The following is a 10,743-nucleotide window of genomic DNA, read 5'->3' as shown; positions in this document are numbered from 1 at the left end:
ATGTGATGAAAGAAATAAAAGCTGAAATAAATCATTCTCTCTACTATTATTCACATTTCACATTCTTAAAATAAAGTAGTGATCCTAACTGACCTAAGACAGGGAATGTTGTCTACGATTAAATGTCAAGAATTGTGAAAAACTGAGATTAAATGTATTTGGCTAAGGTGTATGTAAACTTCAGACATCAACTGTATCTCCAGATTTGTTATTCAGTTAGGCTGTATATCAGTGTCAATGTCAAATTCCATGTGTATAGGCTTTCTCATAACATTTTCTAATGTTACTTTAAATTTCATCCATGTTTGTGTCTGGGTGCTGATCAAATCTATTGAAGATGTTTTGTAGCAACAGGATTAAGACAAGAAAAAAATATCTCTGTCATTTCCTAATCTGATGAGGTGAGATTTTCATGTTTTACTTTCACACATTACTTTTCATATTTCCTTATAGTTACTGGATATACAATGACTGTAGTAACTGGCCAGTTAATATAAATGCTAATATACAAACTTAATGTTTGATCTCTGTACTTATTAACATGTCCCGCTGCACATTCCACTAATAATTATTTGAAATATAAAATTTCTCACACATAGTTATTATAACCAAGGTGTATTCTAAAGATATAAATTTAAAAATCTCTTTGGAGATTTTTGGACACATCCTCAACTGGAAAAATGCTTTTAGTTTTTTACTTAAAAATAAAGAAAAGTTTTCATTTAACCCTCCTATTGCGTTTGGGTCATTTTTGACCAGGTAGAGGTAAATCATAATTTTTATATAGTTTACCACATAGTTTTTCGTAGGAGAACCAAACTTTGTCAAGACTAACAAATGAACATAATTATTATTTATTTATTTTTTCGGATTTTTTAAATAAATTATTTAAGAGATGTAACCATTTATATAAAATGGTTCAATTATTTTGCGTTCCCAGGTCACTTTTGATTTTGTTTACAATCATGCACACACACATAAACATACAGTCTCATGCACACTTGCACACAGAACTGACAAAACAGATGTAACAAATATAACAAATAAATTATCAAAGGAAAAACTTCCTAAAGGGAAGTGTGGCAAGAGCAAAAGTTCAAGCATACATAGTCTGAATAAGGGATGAAGGGAGAAAAGTCTACATTTTACTCGTAAAGAAAACCCTAATGAATCCCCATTTATAACTATAAAAGCCATTTGAATTTCTGTAAGGGATGCTACTGTTCTTTTCAGTAAGGAAGTTAGCACACACTATTGTGTTAGAGAGTGTATAAACAGAATTAAGTCCAATAATGTGCATAATCATGAAAGTAGTAGATGGCACCATAATGCCACCTGCTGGAATGGCCTTAGTTATGCAAAGGTGATATGTTTAATATGTATGTCGGCTAATAACCTTTAGCTATGGGTCATATTAACTAGACTACTCAGAGAGCAGAATCACATAATGAACTTCAAATCTCTTCACTTTTTATTCTTACTGCAGATAATTGTAAAAAAAAAAAAAAAGAGCATAATCCTTTATTCGCCTCAATTATCTCAAATAACTGTGATTGGTTCATCCTGTCCAGCGCTGAGAAAAGTAACAACTAACACGTGATGTCTGAACAAGCTGTCTTAACAACAATTTATACTTGCATAATTACACGTTAATAGCTGTATTGAAAATACAGAATGAAAAATTAAAATAACCTAAAAAATATATTATTTATAACAACTTCCGTGCAGCAAAGCTCTGCCCATTTTAGACCCACAGTTGCATATTTACATTTTACTCTACATATTCTGTCTTCTACATAAAAAAACATTATAATACACACTTAATTACAAGTGTAATAGCAATGTAAACCATTGCATTCGGTTGCTAGGAACTTTTCATGTGAGGGAAGTTTCTGGTAGGACTGTAAACTGAGTCGGACCACACGTGCACATGTGCTGGATGTAAACACAGCAACCCAAGTTTTACAACTAATGACTGTGCGCAACACACATGGCCTGCCTTACAGTAAGTGTGTAGCTGTTACACACAGAGTCTATACACATAAGTAGTGGACAACTCTTTGAGTTACATGAATTTGGCCCATTGAACCTGAAAACATTTCTGAGGTAATCTGTTTTGTGACTAATATAAAATAATTCCATGGGTTGTACATCTGTGTGATTGTGTCTTGCTTGCATAATGCATAGTGTTTTAATTGATGTTAGTTAATCGTGCACCTATTCTTATGTATTGACTGTAGAGCTAAAGAAATCAAGTCATGGCAGGAAGGGGTCATTGAAGAAGCTAGTTTACCTTCAATGTGGATGCACTGGTTTTTGGGAGAGGAGATACTTTACCCACAACTTCACATACACCTTCTCTTCTGTTTCCTGTAAGTATTACGAGTGTTATTATGTTGTAATATGTATCTGGCAGTTTAAAATCACAACCAGGTCGTTATTACACATGTACTGTAGTGTGCTATGAATGCCTTATATAATTGCTTATAAAATGTAAGTTTAAACCAGCCTGAAGTGTTGTGCAGGTCAAGCTGGTGTTCAGCTGATCGGCCATTTGGTCGCCCCAACATAACCTGCTGACAAGTGTCCAAATCCTAAGCTCTAAAACCATCAAACCAGACTAGTCTGACCAGTATAAACCAGCCTGGTGCCTGCTCAGACCAGCAAACCCCCTTCAAGGAAAGTTATTATTGTTACTATTTATGTTTGTGTGTGGTTACGCGGCTTGCAGTGGAGATTATATTTATTTTTCACTATGATATTTGTGTATTCTCAGTTTAAAGTCACTATACAGTATCTGACTTCTGCATCTTTGCTTCTAGCCTATGCAGTTTCAGCCAGTGCCTCTGCCTACAGGAGAAGAGTCAAACATGTGATTGACTTTAATTTCATCACTAATACTATTGAGATACAGATGCTGCTACTGAGATGTTGATGTCATATTTCTGTTCTGTTTCATTCCTCCTGACCACGAGAGGCGGTGCATAGCACTAGTGGATAATCACAGCGGCAGCCAGTCGAGAAAATTTATCAACAAAGTCATGTCATGACGCAGACCGAGCCGCAAGTATAAAATCCACAGCAGCTCGGTGCCTAGCCTCTTTCGCTTTCTCGCTATATGATAGGTCGATTTCTTCTCCTGCGCTGTTCAGTGAAGCTTACTTGACTCAAACTGGTACAGCACGCTCTACACCATCATCAGGATGGATTTCTCATACTTAATATGTGAGTGCATTTTATTTTATACTGATCGTTAATGTCGGCGACAACCTGTTGCTTCACGGTACTATCTGGTAGCTGGTGTGTGACCGCACTTAGGTTACAGTTCCCCACAACCTAAAAAGAAAACTGTCCTGCATACTAACAGTTCTGAACAGTTGCTTTCGAAGACTGTTGCTAATCTCTCTTCAGAAATGGCCGAGATGAAGCATCTTTTTCAAGTTCTCCAACCTTCATTATCGGCCGTGTCTACTGAGAACACACCAGTGGATGATGATTTCCAAACTCCACATAATATTGATTTGGATGTGCTTTCCATGAGTGCCTCCAATTCGCATTTTCATGATGAGGAATTGGTTGATGTTGCTGTGCATACTGATACTCTACTGAAGCAGGCAGACAAGTCAGTCTCCTGCATAACTTGTGCAGAGAATACTATCTGCCAGTTGCTTCTTGCCTGCAACACTATGTTGGGGTCAGCAAATGTAGACTTCTCTGTAACTCAGTTTCTATAGACAGCAGCTCTATTGGCCATGGGTCATTTGACTCATGTCAGACCCCTGGGTTCTGGCAACTTTGAGCAGGGGATATACTCTGCATTTCCGACACCAGCCATCCAAGTTTTCAGGAATTCTTTCGAAAGTTGTCGAGGATACAACGTGTCCAATGGCTCCTTCTCTAGAAATGTGTACTCTGTTGGAGAAGGGAGCTATAGAGAATGTTTTTCCCCTCAGTCAGAGGGATGAGTTTTACACCACGTACTTCCTCGTTCCAAAGAAGGATGGCAGTTTTTGTCCAGTTCTGGACTTACAATGACTAAATGTGTTCTTAAAGTCACTTAACCTTCGAATGTTGCGCACAGCCGATCTTCTTCAGTCTGTGATGAAAGGAGACTGGTTCATGCAACAACTGCTTTGTGCAGCACAATGAGCTAGTAGCTAACAGCTAACGGTCGTGTTTAAGATGATGTCAGGGCAGTAGAAGCGATCAGCCTATAATAAATATGACATCAGCCTATAATCCCACCCATGTTGAGGCGGCACTAAACTGCAGTGGAAAAGCAAGAGCAGAGTCAAGTCGAACCGTAACGTGAAGTGGAAAAGTGCCAATACTTGCCCGAGTTAAGGTGTTATATTGCATTTGAATGTGCTATATTATCCACTTATTTTACAATTTAAAAGTAGGCTAAATGCACATTCTTAAGGGGTATACAGCTTTGAAATAAACTAAGCAAAATTGTTACTGCATATTGAGCTCAGAAATGGGTAAGCAGATGATTTCATACAGTATTTCGTGATTTCTATTAATTAGATATCGGACCACAGCAGAATAGAAGTGTAAAGCGAGTCTTTATGTGAGCACTTACCCTGCCGTTCACTCGTTCTCCACCTATGCGTTTACACCAGACAGCCAGCAGGTGGCGAACTTCACCTCAGGGAAAAAAAAACAAAATGCATGTAAAACATAAGCTCTTACAATAAGTTGCTTTTAGGTTTTGGCAAGGACAGTGTCATATATTCTTAATTCATATTAGGTAATAATTTTAAATCAATTTAAGATTTTTCTAAATAATTTCTATATTCTAGAATCTTTAATTAATTCTGAAATTTGTACAGCATGTCCTAAGAGTCCATTTTATTTTGAGTATGTCTTGTCAGGCTTGTGCTCAAAAAAATTAGCCACCAGTTAAAGTAGTTCACATAAAAATGGAAAATGTACTTTTACTCGCTCATTTACTCACTCTTATGTTGTTCAAAACCCATATGCTGGGTTTTTCTTGGAACATAAAAATAGATATTTTAAGCAGCTCTATTCCATAGAATAACAGTTTATAGTGAGCAGGAGCTGTCGAGCTCCACAAAGGACAAATACTATGAAGTATTATTAAAGATTCAGTATAAAGACAACATAACAGTTGTCCATATGACTCGTGCATTATATTCCAAGTTTTCTGGGGCCATACAACAGCTTTGTGTTTAATGGACTACATTTATGGTATTTTTATCATATTTGTTTTCTTCTTCTCTTTGGACCTTGACAGCAGTATGGTCAATAAGAACTGTTTTGGTATGGAAAAGAGCAAAACCCAAAAATGATTAAATTTGAGGTCTTTATCGCATTTCAAGCCTTTATTCAGAAAGTTATTGCATTCAGTATATTAAATGACCAAAGGTCATAATGGTCCTCATTATATTTGTGACCTCAACCCCCAAATGGTTTGGTAACCCCAATGTTCAAGTTATGGTTACGGCCTTGGTTCTGAAGCTTACTTTTCACAGATGAACATGGTGGACTTCACCTCAGCAAGTCAATATTTATGCATGACACATTTCTGTTTGGCTACAGGTGAAAGTAAAGTGGCCAACATTAAAACATTTCTTGGATATTTTGCTTTACAGATATTTTAAAGAATATTTGTCAGCCACCAGTTTTTTCTTTCAGAAGTCTTTGCAAAAAAGGCCCTAAGGTGTGTTGAGATATTTATCAAGAGGACATGCATACATCAGTGTCAACACACATCAACAGTGCTACAAATCTTGCATGTGGCATTTTCCATTAGGGCCTGAGAAAAAACATGTTATACAACACTTGTCATGTGCTGTGAAGGACAAGGTTTTGGAATGCAAGTAATCAGACAGGAGAAAATTCAAAACCCCAGGTCAGATGTCACCTTACCTGCGACGTGACCTACAACACAACAAGGTATAAACATTTGCCACAGCCTAGAGGAGTTTGAGCAAAAACCTTGTTTACTTATTGGAACATCTTTGTACCAGCATGTGACTTTGTTGAATAAACAGATATGGAACACTGCTTATAGCGTAAGGCTGGAGAAAATATGTACAAAGGTGAAGTGAAATACATGCAGCCCTGAACTCAAAAGTAAAGGTGATTCATTTAATATAATATTGTTTTTAATCACAAATCAAAATTGTTTTATAATTTTGCTCTGCTCTAACATATCTCATTGGCTAAATATTGCTCTTTGTGAGAGCGATCTATCTGTCAATTCTGTTTTAACCCTGTAAAGCCTGACAGATGAAAGAATGATCAGAAAATTCTCTCTCTCTCTATATATAACTGAGGCCCAACAATTCATATTTGTGTAGGATATTTGTTATTTAAGTTTTTCTTAGCCCATACATGCTACAGTGGTAAATCTTGGGGTATTATCAGAGGACTCCTTGGGCTTTGTTTGAGAGTATTGCCATGACAACTTCCTCTCCGTGGTCTATAAATATGGATTGAAATGTATCACAGTTCAATTCAGCACATTAAATACAATATGAATTAAAAAATATATGTCATATGTATTTTATGCATCAAACACTATAGTGATGTTTTTAAAAAGGTAAATTGTTAAACTTTTTTGCTGTGTCTCAGGATCTTATGGCAAGATGACATAATAGCCTATAATGTAAAATAATGAGATCTTTATAATTACAGAGCAGGCTTCATATATAAAAATACACAGACATATTAGGTCACACTTTAAATATATCTTTAAAAAAAAGTATGTCAAAGAACATTTTCAAAGCTCTGTGATTTAAAAAAAATATTTTATAGTGGGCATGAATTGAATGGAATGGTGATTGAGAGATATACCTCAAAAGCATGTTGTATCATATTTGATACAAGTAATTTCAGCTGGCTTTTTCAATAAAATAATATACAACATTTTAATCAAGCATAAGGTGCTTACATTCAGCAAATGCTCATTTTGAAATATCAGTAACAATATAATACTTATTGTCACTTTTACTTTATTAAAAGAAGCTGTCATTTACCCCAACATAAGTCATTTTTGGCGGAATTCTACCGGCATTTTGAATATAACAATATAAACATTGAAACCACTTATTTCAACGTTCAAAAAACTTTTCCAATAATTCATTAATAATAGTGCATGTCATGTTTACAATCTTATGATGAACATACATTTAAATAATAACATATTTTTTGTTTTCCTATCTTTAAAAGCATGTGATTCAGGCACTGTCTGCTCTCTCCTTACAAATCTTTTTTTAGTAAGTTGACCCTTCGCTAAGCTCCACCCCCTTGTTTACAGTTGCTGGCTCTGACAAACTCTACATAACTCCCTATTGGAATGAATTGAAGATTGCCAGGAACAATATGTTTTTTTGGCAAAATATTCTCAAACGGAATGGATAATATTTTTAAGTGGGCTGGTATGAAGAGTGACATTGTAATGCATATTTATCTGAAGTTTTTTATAAATTCAGAAATTGTTTAATTACATACTAATTTGATTAAAAACTGTGGAGACTGTAAATCAGAATCAACACAAATGATTATTACGGTCACTTGAAAAGAGAAAAAATTTATTTAATAGCAATTACACAATGAATAACTAAGTGAACAGATCTGTTTATGTCTCATAACGCACTCATTTTGATGCTATGAACTGTTTATTTACTATAATTGTTACTATGACTTGAATCAACACAAATGAATAAACGTTCAGTTATTATCTTTAATTTACCTTGGAGCAAACGTAGATGTCATTGCAGATGTTATATGTTCATTTGGTAATGAGTGCTGACACAGTTTAATCCATAACATGCTCTTCTCCAGATTCATTTAAAGATTATGTATAAAAAACATTTATAAAAATCCTCTCTGGATACCCGCAGTAACTCGTGTCACTATTACAAATTACCCCGATACAATGGTGTGGTGGTGATCGGGAGAAGAGAATGGTGAGGGTCATCACCTGTCATTGATTGTCTCTAACAGCTGTTTGTCACTGCAGTGAGAGTGGAGATGGATGCCTCACCTCTGGAGGAAGTATTCAAGACCCTCGCAGCATCCACCACCTTGAGCTGCGTGCAGAGCAGGAGCAGAGGTTCATCGCGCTTCTCCTGGCCCAAATAGAGGACCGGCAGGTGCTCCGGAGCTTGCTACCCCAGGAGGAGGCTGCTGCTTTGACCCCGTGACCACCCCAGCCCATGTCCCGCTGGTCAAGATGGGGCCCCTAGATGATGTGGAGGCCTTCTTGGAGCTCTTTGAGTGAACGGCGGGGACCTGCAGTTGGCCAAGCACCCAGTGGGTGGTCCACCTACTACCATTGCTTTCCATGGAGGCCCAATTCTCTGTGCACCTCCTGGTGTACGCATACTTGAAGACCATCCTGCAACATCGTGGGACACCCGAGTACGGTCCCCCGTTTGCCTTTGCCCAACAGCTCCGGGATGCCTGCCAGAGGGGATTACTGGCTGAGTAACGATTGATCTGGTGGCTTTGGAGCAGTTTATCGCTCAACTTCCGAGAGGGACTACAGAGTGGGTCCAGTGCCATTGCCCGATCCAAACAGCTATCCAGCTGCAGAGGTCCACATGGTGGCATATTCGGGAGCTGGTGAGCACCGAGATCCTTCTCTCTCTTTCTCTTTTCTGTCTCCCCTCCTATTCCCTCCCCTTCCTTCCATCCTGTTCCTCCTTCCCGGAAATGGTGGGGTTCCCCCTCCCAAACCAGCTCCCTGGCTTCAGAGACTGCACTACATGCCGGTTTCCCCTGTCCCTCCCCGCTCTCATTCCCAGGTTGGTGAACCTGTTGTCACGGGCATGAAGTTTGGGCCGGTCTGCTGGAGCTGTGGGGAGCATGGAGGTGATGGAGGTGGGGACTTAGTTTGGGTTGGAATTAGTTTGGGTCCCAGACGTGCCATAGGCCACCCCAGTCGAGCTGGGACATACCGCATACCTGTGAGTATTAAGGGGGTTACATACCAGGTTCTTGGTCTTGCTTGTCACAGGATGAAGGTCAGGTGTGTGCATGGTGATAACCACAATTATCCTGTAGTGACGATTCAATTCCGGGGACAAAAGCATAGTGTCAAGGCTGCAGTTAGTCCCTGCCTCACTCCCAAGCAATGTCAGCTCCACGTCAGGATGATGTAAGGGAGGAGAAGTCTCAGCTTCCCCAGCCCTTAGAGGATTCCCTGTGGGGATTTCCCTCTCGAGCAAATGCGAGACGAGACACTTAGACATGCCTTTGACCAAGTGAAAGTGATTGATGGTCAACGTCTTCAGCCAGATATTTCACTCTCATATCCGTATTTTTCTATGATAAATGATCGGTTGTATCGAGTGATGCAGGACACTCAGACAAAAGAGCATACAACACATTTGTTGATATCGATCAGCCGTTGAGAAATGCTATTCCAGACGGCTCATCTTAATCCGATGGTGCGTCACTTAGGGCAAGAAAAAACACTAAATCATCTAATGGCCCATTTCTTTTGGCCGGGCATTCACAGGGATGTTCGCAGGTGGTGTGCGGCATGCCATGAATATCCGCTGGTGAATCTGCTGGCCACTCCAAGAGCGCCTTTGCGCTTCCTTTGATCGAGGTCCCCTTCGAAAGAATTGCCAAGGATCCCGTTGGGCCATTAAAGTGGACGGCTCGCAGGCATCACTTTGTGTTGGTTCTGGTGGACTACGCAACATGATATCCAGAAGCAGTGCCTCTGCACAACATTTCAGCATGTAGTGTTGTGGAGGCACTCTTCAGAATCATCTCTAGAGTGGGGATTCCGAAAGAAATCCTAACCGATTAAGGAACTACTTTAATGTCACTTACACTACGTGGGGCGGCTGTGGCTCAGGTAGTAGAGCGGGTTAGCGGATCCTTTGGCAAGACACTGAACCCCAAGTTGCTCCCAATGGCAGGCTAGTGCCTTGCATGGCAGCTCTGCCGACATTAGTGTATGAGTGTGAGTGTGTGAATGGGCGAATGAGTCACAGTGTAAAGCGCTTTGAAAACTGATAAGATTAAAAAAGCGCTATATAAGTGCAGACCATTTACCATTTACTTGAGCTGTACGAATGATTGGGAATTGAATCAATTTGGACAAGCGTGCAACACCCACAAATTGACAGCTTGATCGAACAGTTTAATTAAACCCTGAAAAACATGATTTCCACATTCGTGCACGAAGATGCTTGGAACTGGGACAAGTGGCTTGAACCCCTGTTATTTGCAGTTCGAGAGGTTCTGCAAACCTCCACGGGGTTCTCCCCATTTGAATTATTGTATGCCCTTAAGCCTTGCGAGGTCTTAGACATCGTGAGGGAAAATTGGGAGGAGGGATCTTCAAACAGCAAAAATGAAATTCAGTACGCTCTTGACCTGAGAGCAAAGCTCCACACATTGGGTCAGCTATCATAGGAGAATTTGCTACAGGCTCATGAACGTCAGTTCCGGTTGTATAACCGGGGAGCACAGCTACAGGAATTTACACAGGGAGATAAAGTTCATGTAGTGCTACCCACATCAAGCTCTCAATTACTCACCAAGTGTCAAGGGCCCTTTGAGGTTACACAGCGATTGAGGAACTCGATTATGAGGTTAGATGAATGGATAGGGGTGGGGTGTGGCAAATTTACAACCTCAACCTCTTAAAACCATGGAGGGAGGTGGTCCCCATGTTTTTGGGGATGGTGGTTCCGGAGAGGGTGGAGCTCGGACCGGAGGTGAACTTTAAAGCCAATCAAGGCACCCTAT

This window comes from Xyrauchen texanus, chromosome 10 (genome assembly GCF_025860055.1).
Source record: "Xyrauchen texanus isolate HMW12.3.18 chromosome 10, RBS_HiC_50CHRs, whole genome shotgun sequence".
Classification (NCBI taxonomy): domain Eukaryota; kingdom Metazoa; phylum Chordata; class Actinopteri; order Cypriniformes; family Catostomidae; genus Xyrauchen; species Xyrauchen texanus.
The sequence above is the reverse complement of the archived record's forward strand: the minus strand, read 5'-3'. Positions refer to the sequence as shown.